This window comes from Mesoplodon mirus, assembly GCF_964341445.2.
Source record: "Mesoplodon mirus genome assembly, chromosome: 4".
In the NCBI taxonomy this organism is placed as follows: Eukaryota; Metazoa; Chordata; class Mammalia; order Artiodactyla; family Ziphiidae; genus Mesoplodon; species Mesoplodon mirus.
Genome location: NC_138979.1, coordinates 77,679,801 through 77,692,416, shown reverse-complemented (window position 1 = coordinate 77,692,416; position 12,616 = coordinate 77,679,801). Strand labels below are relative to the sequence as shown.

At 43.4% G+C, this 12,616-nt stretch overlaps 1 long non-coding RNA gene across 1 annotated transcript in view; it reads left to right on the top strand.

Annotated features, from left to right (window-relative positions):
• Positions 1-647, top strand: part of LOC309803560 — a 39,770-nt gene extending 39,123 nt beyond the window's left edge. The window contains exon 3 of the long non-coding RNA XR_014293967.1: positions 481-647. This is a non-coding gene — a long non-coding RNA (uncharacterized lncRNA). The remainder of the gene's footprint in view (positions 1-480) is intronic.
• Positions 648-12,616: the final 11,969 nt, after the last annotated feature.

Below are 12,616 nucleotides of genomic sequence, written 5' to 3'. Positions count from 1 at the left end.
CCACTGCAGTGAAAGCCTGGAATCCTAACCACTAGGCCACCAGGGAATTCCCAAGTTTGGTCCATTTTAAATGATGGAGTCTTGGCCTCCTGTGTTCTTTTTTTTTTTTTTTTTTTTTTTTTTGCGGTACGTGGGTCTGTCACTGTTGTGGCCTCTCCCGTTGCGGAGCACAGGCTCTGGACGCACAGGCTCAGCGGCCATGGCTCACGGGCCTAGCTGCTCCGCAGCATGTGGGATCTTCCTGGACCGGGGCACGAACCCGTGACCCCTGCATCAGCAGGCGGACTCTCAACCACCGCACCACCAGGGAGGCCCGGTCTCCTGTGTTCTTGATGCAATAGAGGAGCCATGCTCAGGAACAACCTGTTTGGTCGGAAGGTGGCTGGGTGGAGTCAAAGGGTGTTAGGTTGGGAGTTGCTCTAGGTCTTCATGCTGCGTGCTCTGACCCTGCTCAAATCTGCACATTCATCTCTTCCTCAGAGATTCTTCAGAGAGCCCATTCTGGTGGACCAGTTTGCACCCTAAGCTTGCTGAGATGAGACAATGAGACAACTTCTTTCTTGGGAGAAAGAAGAGAAAAGAAGAAGGCAAGGGCGAAAAAAAGAACAAAGAAAGAGACAAAGGAAGGAAGGAAGAGAAGGAGGGAGGGAGGGAGGGAGGGAGGGAGGGAGAATAATTTCGGTGGGCCAATCTGAAGGCTGATATAGCTTCCCAGTAAAGGTTTGGTCTTGGCAAGTGATGCTGGAGAAAGAAGGAAAGGTGTTTTCAGATCTTCTAGCAAAGATGGCTGGAATTTTTCCTAATCGCTCTCAACTCCAAACCTTGGAAAGAGCATTAAACCAAAAAGGGGACTAGCTCATGTCTGTAGCCATTTCCTGCATATTCACCACCAGGCCTGGTTGATGCCATTAATCATACAATGTGTCCATCTGTGTGCCTGTCACTTGAGCTACTCCCTATGGTCAGAAAAGCAGATGACAGGCAAATGCCAAACTCTTGGTTGTGTGGGTCTTCAGTGGTGACTCTGTGTAGAGAAGTTACTTCTCTCTGCTTACATTTTAATTTTCATTATTCATTACATTTTCTCATTTACTCTGCAAAATGAGGCAGTTATGTTTAGAGAGAATGGAATGAACCCAACTCCATTTGGCTTCCTTGCTGAACTGAGGACATGAGAGGTTTTACATATCTCTGGGCAGTTGATATAGTAGAAACACACACACACCAAACCTCATACAATGAATCAAGAATAAGGGTTATCTAAACAAACTAGTTTTCTATATAATCATTCAAGGAATGTTTAGTTTTATATACAGAATCATCTAGGACAAGCATTTTATTTAGTTGTGTTATACATAAATGACTTAAGACTGGAAATTTCCAGTTCTTACCGACTCCCCATCTTCCAGGGAGGTTATACCCATGAACTCTAATATGTAAGGGAATCGCCCAAGTTATGGAATATTATTTTCAACAGGAAATTTGATTTCAATATATGGACCCCCAAAAGCCCCAATAAAGTTGAATTATTGTCTCAATGTGATGTTCCCAGAAAACCAGGACTTACAGCTCCTTCCCAGGCAGTTTTCTGAGAACTGCCTGACTGTTTCTGCAGCTGCTGTAGGCTGGCTTCAGGGTTCCTTTGGGTTCTTTCAGGATGAATCTTTAAATGGCACCTCGGTCTGTCCTTAAAAGCAAACTCCAGAAAGGTTTGATTCTATTTCTAGAAGTGAATTAATAACATCAGGAAGGAAACCATACATTCCAACTCTCTACAATCTCCTTCAGATTTCGAGACTCATTTTGGATAGTGAAGCACCTTCCCTGAGTTTTATTTCATCCATTTTCTTCATCAGAAGTGGTGGACTTGGGCTGTCTACCCCTACCCAATCTTGCTGGGGTTTCTCACCCCCACCCAGTGGGAGAAAATCATGAGAGCAATGGGCATGAGTTATGTTCACAAGACAAAGGAAACTAACTGGGCATCATTCTCAGTGTTGGCTTTGTTCATGCCATCCTCTACCAACGTAGCCTCTAGATCCAGACAAAGGAACTCTTGAACAATGGATTTTTTTCCAAAAGTGAATATTTCACAAATTTCCAAAGCTTTCAAGCAACAGTAAACCACCGCCCAGTTACTGAAGGCCTGCTCTGATTCAGCCACCATGCCAAATGCTCTACAAACTTTGTCTACAATCTTACTGGTACTATTATTTCTGTTCCACAGATGAAGATTCTAACACTTAGAGGTGTTATATCATCATCATCATCATAAATAGCAATAACGGTGATTTACACTGATGAACTCTTTTTCAGAAACATGGAGAGCCATGTTATTTCCTGAATCCTCAAACAAGTTTGTAAATTAAGGACTGTTAATACTCCCATATCACAGATGTAGAAACTGAGGCTCAGGAAATTAACTGCTGTGCCCAAGGTCATAGAATGCATCACATAGAAGTGTAAGAGTTAGCTTCACTCCAAAGCTTTTGACTTTCATTGCTACAATTTCTGGCTATGCAGTGGAGTAAAAATGAACTAAAAATTAATTACAGAAATATTTCATTAAGAAGAAAAGGGAAAAGTTAGGACAAAAGAGAAGAAGTAAAAAATTTTGCAACTGGAAACTTAAATTTTAAAGTTTGGAACAATTAAGCATTCTTACTAATAAACATTATACCACATTAAATGCAAATCTCTTCAGTGTCGACAACAGTGACTGCTTTAGTCTCATAGTCAGAGGTCTTTTATCTTTTTTTTCTTAAAAAAAAATCTTTTTCCAAAACTTAAAACAACTTTAATATTTGTGAAAGTAAATGTTAAACAATAAAAGGACATCAGAGTTTTGGAGTATTACAATGACTTTTTTTTCTTAAGAATATGACTCATGTACTGCTTTATAATAACACTCAGGAAGTAAAAATCATTTGCATGAACAATAACTTGCGGTTGTAGGGATTGTGTGTAAAGTGAAAGGAGAGATAAATACTTTTAGAGGTGTGATGGTCTTCTCTTAGGTATAATACAATAAAATATAATAGTATCCACTAAGGAGAAGAGCAATACTTCCTACTTTGGACCAGGTATTACCAGGTATGATCTTTGCAGTTTCTATTACCTCACATTCAGAACTAAACACATGCAATTCATCTGACCTATAGAGGAGGGGATGAAAAACAAAAAAAGATCCATTTTATTGAGAAAAGAAAGATATATGAAAATAATGCTTATTTAACAAAGTGTAAAAAAACTCTTGGTTCATTTTATTTGTTGAGACTGATAAGTCTAAGAGTCTTTCATGGATTTTTATTTGTGCATTTATAGCACAATGCGGTAAAGCGCAAGAAAAAGCTGCAGGAGAGATGCAGTTGCACACCGCGCCACTCAGAACCAAAGGACTTCAGCCTGCTTACGTTTCATGGACTTGAATCAATCTTTCTTCCTCCAGCATCTCCATTTTGCCCCCTCCCTATGCACACGTGTGCACAGGCATTGCTGGAGGGAGGGAAGTTTATTCTCCACAAACAATTCGCTCTTTGGCCACTCTATGAGCGTGTCAACCAGGTTGCCAATTCTGATGTAGACACCTGTCCATTTGGAACAGGAATGAAAACAGCCACTCATTTCCTAGAAACCATCAAACACCCTGTCAGGGAACAACAGCTCTCCATTAACTGCAATCTGGGCAAGACATGAACGGGTCACATCGATAGCCAATTACCAATCCTCTGAGCCATTCGGCTTCCTTCAGATTGATGAAAGTTCCTGATTCTTTCATTACAATACAGTTTGAGGAGGGTTATCTTTTAATCATGGTGATAATAACCTGCTAAAACTTTAATTTTTGTTGAGCAATAGGGTTTTTAAAACAATGCTAAGCAGAACTTGCAAATAAGGGTATAAGGCCAAGCCATATGTTAAGGTGACTCCCTGAATGATATCTTCATTGTTCAAACAACAACAAAAATGATTTTAACCACATGGCTATTGGATTCTGGAAATTTTGCATAATTTCAAATAGAAGCATGTACATTTTCCTGTGTGTGTGTGTGTGTATGTGTTGGAGGGCTCTTAGCTCTTTATCTTGTTCTTTGTCCTTTGTCTTGCAAGACACTGGCTTGGTGTTTCTAAGTATGACATCCTCATGAATCCTGGGTGCAAAATATTTTAGGTTAGTGCTGCCTACGACTTTCAGATGAAATGTCACCATTGAAGTGAAATTTTTGAGAAAGCTGGGTCCCAAGTTTACGAGCTCCTCCCTGGCAGAGGCTGGAGACTAATGTGGGTTTAATGTTGTTATGAGCCAGGCGGCTGAGCGGGATAACAATATGAGTCTGTTGGACATGTCTTCTGGGTTGTCACGTTCAATTTGCACATGACCTCTTGGCCAAAAAATGGGAAAGAAGTGGTAGAATGTGGAACTGAAAGCTCATATTATTGCTTTGACAGCTTCACTCATCTAGAAGTAATGCAAAATGCAATTTATATTTATACACTCTGACCTCCTGGGCAGAGAAGGAAAGTATCTAATGATGGGTCGAGGTAGTGGAGGAAGAAACAGATCTGAATACAGCTGGAATTTGTCTACATTTTTGCTTTTCAACCGTTCAATTACAGTCAAAAGATAAATGAAACACGAACAGTGCACTGGTGAGGTAGTGACTCAATTATTTTATAGTGACTGGGTTCTGGCTTTGAGTCTTGGCAAAGGTGGCCTCGCAACACGCCTTATTTCACTGGAGACAGATAATCTGTCTGCTCTCACTGGACAAAGGCCCTCTGCTTGTAGGTGCGTCATTATGCCCATCAGAGAGGAAAAAAGACACCAGCGAGTCAGTGACACTCCGGATTGCATTTGGAAATTCTTGAGAGGGGCTGACACGTTAATCCTATTAACCAAGATAAATCAAGTCAGGCCTGGTGGTAACTGGGGCATTATTCACTTTCGAGTGGAAATAGGCAGTGGGCAGAAAGCACCATTTTCTTTTGTGCATCAGGAAATTTACTGGCTTTTACATGCTCCCAAATAGCTTCCTTCTGAATAGAGTCTATGAGCTAAGTGGGGAGAATGGGACTATAATTGTCTGGATCCTCAAATATGTCCTGAGGATTTCAGAACAGGGGTTTAAATGAATACCGTTTCTAGGATCTACAGCCTCATAGTCTCTATAAAACTAGGACACACGGGGAAAAGGATTCTGGCTTTGTCCAGAGATTAAAAGGGACAATAATCTTCACCTTCATAAAGGCAGCAGCTCCTGAATGGCTGATGGCCAACTATCACTTGAAGATGCCCACATCAAAGGTTATACTACACACTCACAGATCAACCTTGGGAAATAAAGAGAAATGGGAGATTGCGATAAACAATGCAGTAGAGTATTCCTAAAATGATTGCTCAAACAAGCATTTTTGTCTATATTCTTGCTAATTTTTTCTTAATTTTTATTCTTTGGGTGACAAAGAGTCTCCACTGCTTAAGTTTTCCTAGATGTATTAAACTTCTTCCACTATGTCCCACCAGTGCTTTCTGATGCAGAAGACAGAAATACATTTTCTTCCTTAACTGAACAGAATGGACTTTTATGTGGAGGAATATCAGATAACCCAGACTCTCAAATCAAATCTTCCTACTTTCCCTCTCTTATCACAGTTTATAACAGAAACTCTCTACCGCTCCCCCCCACCAAAAAAAAAAAAAAAAAGGGAAATCACTTGCAGATTTCAGCTGGTCAATTTCTGCAGGTTTCTTTTAAGGAACAAAATGTCGTTTGGGTTTTAAAAATATTGTTTCTAAGGTTTCACTAACTTCCCAGTGTAGAAAGAAATTAGCAGAGAGTGTGTGAATTGGAGAGGGAAGGGTGCAGGAAGTCTGGAACCTCAGTCACACAGGCCAGAGTCAGGGCACCTGTCTCTTGGGGATGCTCTGAGGAGGTAGGATAGCATGCCTAGGGGTAAGTTAAGAATAGGATGTTTCTGCCTTACAGCTGGATGAGAATAATCTCACAGCCACTCTTCCTTTGTGGGTGTTTGAAGAGGAGTTCTGGGATTGGACATGGGGCCCTAGAGGCCAGGGAGGAGACCATCTCCATGAGGACACCGGACAGCATTTTCTTGAGGGAACTCCCTACTTCCTTGTTTAAACAAGTAAACCCAGGACAAAATAATGCGCCAGGGAGACAGCTGCGGAGTTTTTGGTTCCCCTTTCCCAGTTACATCTCCCCCCCTTATCTTCTTCCCTAAGCCCTCTTTCCCATTGGGTGACATCGCAGACATTGATTCTCCTCTGTCACAAATGGTGGAAGACAAATTGAAAAATGGCTGGAGACACCCTGACTCCCCTCAGCCACCTTGGGGTATTCCAAGGTGACTTCTCTGGGGGTAGTCAGGTAAGAAGAGATGGTGCAGCTCTTTCTAAACACATAATGGTGGCAAAGAGGGGTGTTCCAGGGATCTGGGGATCAGGGACCCCTCAGAAGGATGTGAAGCCGGAGGTCATGTTCAGGGGCACTCACTCTTGCTAGGAAGACCTCGTACCTGGCCACCTGGGTGGCCTGCGGGACACGGGACACGCCAACTCCCTGCTTTTTGCAGGGGTGGGATGCTGACCCTTGTCCTGTTGCTCTCCCTCATTCCTGGTGAGATGGAATGGCAGTTCGTGTGAACCCTTAACGTTCACATGCCGGGTAGGAAATCTCGAATAAATCTTCCTATTTTGATTTCAGGCTTATGAAAACAATTATGGTACTAATTAAAGATGGTTTGAACCAGTTAAATAACCAGCCTAGTGAAAAGCTCATGGGATGCTGGCGGGAGTGACCTGGGTACCGTTCTTCTATCTGTCCCCATCCTGTTCTGTTCCTCTTGGCCAAGCCCCCCACCCATTAAAAAATTAACCAAAAAGTACAAAGAGGCGCTCCTCATTTTGAGGAACACACCTTAGCAGCACGTGTGCGCGCAGCCTCCAGACCCAGAACCTTCTCCCAGAGCCGCGGGGCCGAGCCCGGGAGCTGGGGAGGCGGATCCCCCGACCGGAGACTTCGGAGCCCGAGGCCAGAGGAGGTCGCGCGGGGCCGGCCCCGCAGGAGTTAAACCCGGAGGCAGGCAAAAGGGAGGCGCCGCGTCTCCTTTTCTCGGCTATCACTTGGAAATAGAGCGGCTGCCCTCTGGACTTTAACTCCCGCCAGAAAGGGCATTTTATTACAGGTTATGACAAGTTGCCGAGAGACACGGAGAACTCAAGAAAGAGCTGCGAGCGGAATAAAAAATGCTCGAGATGTTTGGGAGACAGAGCGAAGACGGCTTCAAATGATAGGTGTTAGCAGGACTCAGGATGGACTGTGCGGGCTCGGCTGGGTGGGAGCGGCCGCGTGGGGATGGACACGCCCAGGCCCCCAGGCCCCCGCCCCCCCGCGCCGCCCGCGCCCGCTTCCGACCTTCCCTCCATCTCCAAGAGTCAAGCCACTGCTGCGAGCGATCGTCCCAGAAGATTTGCGCCAGCCCCCTCCGCCCAAATTTGCTACTTTGCGTTCTTTGATTATCTGTAGGAAATCTGCACCTTCCCCTCCTCCCCGGGTTCTGTTTCTTTCTGAACCTCTGTGAGAATAGGGATGTTCCTCCTATAATCTGAGTTGTGCCCCATACACACTTCCACTTTCCGTTTTTCTGAGTTTACATCTTCTCACCTAGTTAAAACCGAAAAGAATAAAAGGAAATCAATCAGAGAGTTCTATTTTCCACCAGGTGGGAGATGCGCCTTTTGGGGTTTCTGCTAAGTCAGCCCCGCAGTCTTAACAGCTGCTCAGGGTCCCGCTGACGAGCTAATTTTGCAGAGTGGGGAACACATCCCCCTTCTCCCTGGCAGCCTTTCAGATGCTTTTCATCACCCATCGCCCGTGGAAAATAGTTATGTCTCCGTGAGTGCTCAGACCTGCAGAGCCTTGCCCTGCTCTGAACTCGCAGTGGGATGGAGGACACCCAAGAGAACACAAAACCAGCGCCCCAAATGGAAGTGGAGCTTGGTCTGAGGATGCCAGTCGAGTTCCAGGGGGGCAGTTATCTGGAGAAATGCAGGAGGAAAAGAGTGGGGGGCAATGGATTCCCAAAAGGGAGAGATGTTTGTCCAAATTCCATTCCTATCGTTCAGATCTAGAGAAGACATTGTTAGTAGTTTCAGAAGTAAGCCTCCCTACAAAGTTCATCAATTTGCAGGTTTTGAGCTCAATCAAAGCCAGAAACAAGAAACTTTCTAACAGTAATACTTTGCACACTATGGCGAATACTTAAAACAATCAAACAAACAAACAAACCTACAGATCTTTCTCTTCCCTCTTCCTCCTCCTGGTTTAAAAAAAAAATCTATGAAAGTAAAAAGTGAACAACTCTCTGGACCGCTATTACTGAGGAGGTAGAGAGAGCAGATAAACCGCCGATATATAGCTGGTGTTTGTCACTCAATATTTCCATCCTTTGAAGGAGGGCTGGGTCCTGCCAGGTGTATGAAAAATTGCTTAAGTGCTTGCCTGATGGTTGAATCCGATAAATGTAACAACTCCCCAAAGTCGTAGAAAGGCAGTTTCTTGGAGTGATGGTCTTGAACATATATGACCCCTTCCCCTCCACCGCCACCCCGTGCCACAGACTAGTGCAAACCCAATTTTGTTTTCCCAACCTCAATCCAATCTCTTAACTAGAAGTTTCTTGCAGAACTATGTATCCCCTCATGTCAAAGTGTGCCTGATTTTTATAAACTTTAATTGCTCTCCCTCTGGAACTCTCAGTTAACCCTCCCTTCCCCCCAACAACTTGTTTCAGATGTATAAACAGACTTTTACTGCAAATTTGTGACAGAAGTTGGAGAAAGTTCATAGAAAAACAACTGAGCCTGAAAAGCAAGTCCTGAGTGCTCACGGTGTGCAGAGCAACTCCTGCAAAACTTACATCAAATGTAAAGAGCCGTGAAAATGAGTGGGATTGGCCCCTAGAAAATAGAATATTTGTGTTGAATAAAGTTACAAGATGAATAGAATGAGAGATGTTATTTATTTTTCTGTCATGATGGGCCGTTTGTCATAATAGTACCTTGAAGATAAAACCATATTTCCCCAGAGATCCATTTAGTTGTGTTATTTTTGTTTTAAACTGCTTCAGAACTTTAAAAAAGCAAAATTATTGTTCTTCAAATGCCTGTCCATTGGCAAGGCATCAGCTAGAAGTTTTGTGGAATTATAGGACTCTTTTCATAAAATATTAACATATAAAAAACTTTTAGCCTTCAGGATGGAAAACCTTCCTCTAATGTTTCGTTTTTGAAAAAAAATTGGGAGAGAGAAATTGTAAACGAAATCACCCCCCTGGCTTGGTCTGTGTAAACTGGGAATCCTTACAACTCTGCTGGGGCGGTAGGAAAACGCAAACTGAACTGAGCTCAATGCCCATTCTTGCCTTTGGCAAAGTCTTAACAGGTAAGAATCGATCTTTATTTCTTTTTTCTTCTCTCTTCCTTTCTAGGATTGGGTTATATATCAATTTGTCTTCCAGAATCAAACTCAAATATGCTTAAAACTTCATGGGTTTTACATGTTCTTGTCCTTTCCATCTGTGGTGAAAATAGCAAATTGTTGAGAGTAAAGAAAAATCGCACATCTCAAACTTTCCCGTACATCCTTCCGAAAAGAAAGAGAAGAGAGAGATTTAAGGAGAAGGTATGTGAAGCTGTCACCAGCAACACCCCAGAAAAAAAAAAAAGTAAAAATAAGAAAGGTCATCTGTAAGAAAGTTAAAACCAGAGCCGTCACCTGTAAGTGAAATTGCCCTGCAGAGGTGTTCTGTATTGTGACGGGGGCGGGGGGAGGAGAAAAGAGAAAAGAAAAAAAACAGAGAAAAAAGAGAGAAAGGAATCGTCACTTGGCAGTGAATAAGAAGGAAGGTACTGATGAGGGGGGAAAGGGGACAAATTTGGAAGGAGCGTTTAAGTAAAACTCGGCAAAGTCCCTAGAAATATTTTTTGCGCCCCTATCTTTACAAATCTTCCAGGCAGCTTGGAGAAGAACTAGAAAGTGAGGCAAAGAAGATAAGATGAGGAACTCTGAGGAAGGCTGGGGCTGCTTCAGCCCCTTTGTAAGAAGCGCAGGGACATCTCTTTTTACGGTTTTCCTCACTTCTGAGGCTTGGAATAATAAACTCAAGTGGCCGCCCGTCAGTTCCTGTCCATCTTCTTTAGCAAACTTGACATAGTGGAAGAAATATGACAAGTGACTTATTAAAGAGGAGCTAGTTGACTTTTAACCCTGACTGCCTTTCTCAGACCCCATTACCTGCAAATTTATCTAGCAATATATTACCAGAATTACAGGGCGTGCCAGTGAGGAGGAAGAGAGGAGAAAGCAAAGCCGGGATTTTGTGAAAATATCAGGGAAAAGCAGAAGGTTTTACCTTGCTATTTGTGCCACTTAAGGGGATGAGTAATATGTTGCAGAAAACAAACCACTCCTAGTCTAAGAAGGGGGTCAGTTTCTCTGTACCAGAAAGCAGACAGAATTTCAGGGACCTTCAGCATCGCCCCTCCTTATATCCCTGATTCCCAGTTCCTTCCGGCAGAGCTTCTCAGGATTTTAATTCTTGTCATCTTTAATCCAATTTAAATGAATTTTTAACTTTATGAACAATAATCATATAAAGGGCTCTTCTCTGCCTCCGCTTCCTCCTCCACTTCCCCCCCTTTTTTTGATACAACTCCTGTTTTTACTCTGTTGCTAACGCTTCTCAAAAGGGAAGAAACATTCTCCATGTACTTTTAAAGATAGCTCAAAGACCCTCTCTAAGCTGAACTCTTTCAAAACTTTGAAAACATCCAGGGACTATTTAATTTAGGTAACTGATAACATTATAAAAATCAGCAATGATCATTCAGGCATTCAAACAAAAGTTTCTTTGTGCTAATTGAGCAGCCATTATCCTGGGGGGCTTGAGTAACTCGGCAGCTGTTGTTAGGCTAAAATAGGAAGGGATTTTTGAACACTTAGGGGTTTCTTCTTCTTTTAAAATGAACAAGAGGAAAGTTGCTGTCAAAATAATAATAATAATAGTAATGATAATAATAATGATTATTATTATTTAGTGCTTTGGGCATAGATTTGTATATCCTGTTGCCAGGGTGAAGGCAATAATTGAATCTATCCCAAATCTGAGTGATGGAGTAGTCAGAAATGACTCCATGTGACAGCAGAGCCAGGAGGCAAGTGATGGATACTATTGTCCAAACGTGACCCTCCATTAACACCACCTATCAGCATCTGGATCCTGTCACTGTGTCCCATCCCAGAGCCAAGAGGGCTGCCTGGCATATTCCAAGCGCTTCAGGGGCTTCCAGGCTGCGCTCAACCCTGCATCAACTAAATGGATGGGGAGGCTGACACAAACCTTGCTCCCTCTATCTCCACTCGCCTTATTACCCCTCTCCAGGCCCATCGTTGGACAGGTGCTGGCAATTTGCTCCTTATCGTGCCTCTGTTTATGAGGGCTTTTTATTAATAACAAAGGGAGAATATTAATTAACACAATAAAATGAAACAGTTTGGAGAATCCACCAAATAAATCTTCTCATCATCTAACTGCAGCTGGAGAGAAAGGGGAGGAGGAGGGGAGGGGAAGGCAAGGGGAGGGGGAGGGGAAGGGGAGGGGGAGGGGAAGATACAGATGACCTACTGGGTGACAGGCACAGGTTGGAAGGGTGACATTTTATTGTAAGCCTCCCAATGAAAGGAAGAAAAGGAAGGGACCAGTCAATTTAATGCAGGGACCAAGAGTGCAAGGGTGTTGCTAAGAGACAGGGATGCTGCTAAAGTTCTATCAGAAGCACTACTCTGACCTTATGCAAATAGAGGCGACCAATGCTTTGTGGAACGGCTGAAAATTCCACCCCCTGTGTCACCAATACCTGGCATTGAGCCTTTTATTCAAATGTTCTCTAAAAACACACACAGAGGATGTGACACAGCATGACACATTTAGAGGCTGTAAAAAACATACACACAGACAAAATGGGGGGAACAATAATAATAGTCATAATTTTTAAAAACCAGGGAGAAAAATCAACACCAGATCTTTCTGTGGAAATGTCACCCATCTTTACCTTCTGGCACTGCCATTTTCCTTTAGCTGAAAAGTGACCTAAAGATTCAGAAATTGTGTTCTCATTGCAGAAATGAAGCTTATTAAGACACCACTGTGGCTCTCAAAATAGTGTCTTAATTTACACCCCAGGGGTGTGGGGAGGGGATGGTGTGACAGGGGTGGGCAGGGTTGTGAAAGCCTGGTGCAGACTGGACAAATTACATCACATGCCCCCTCCCCAACTAATGAAGTAAGTATGCCTTTCCTTTCATTTTAACTATCCACCCTAGGACAAGGTTAAGTGCAAAAGGTGAGAGGCTTGGAGACCAGTTGTTTCTCCCAGGAAGTTGACTGTCCTTACAGTTATATAAAGGCGGAAGGCCCGACACACCTCCGCGCGCGTCACTTGGGTACCTGCGGTGGAAGGGCCACGAGTGGGTCCTGGACTGGACAGGCAGGTAGGTGGGCATGTATCCCACGCCACACCCCGCCCCACGCGCCC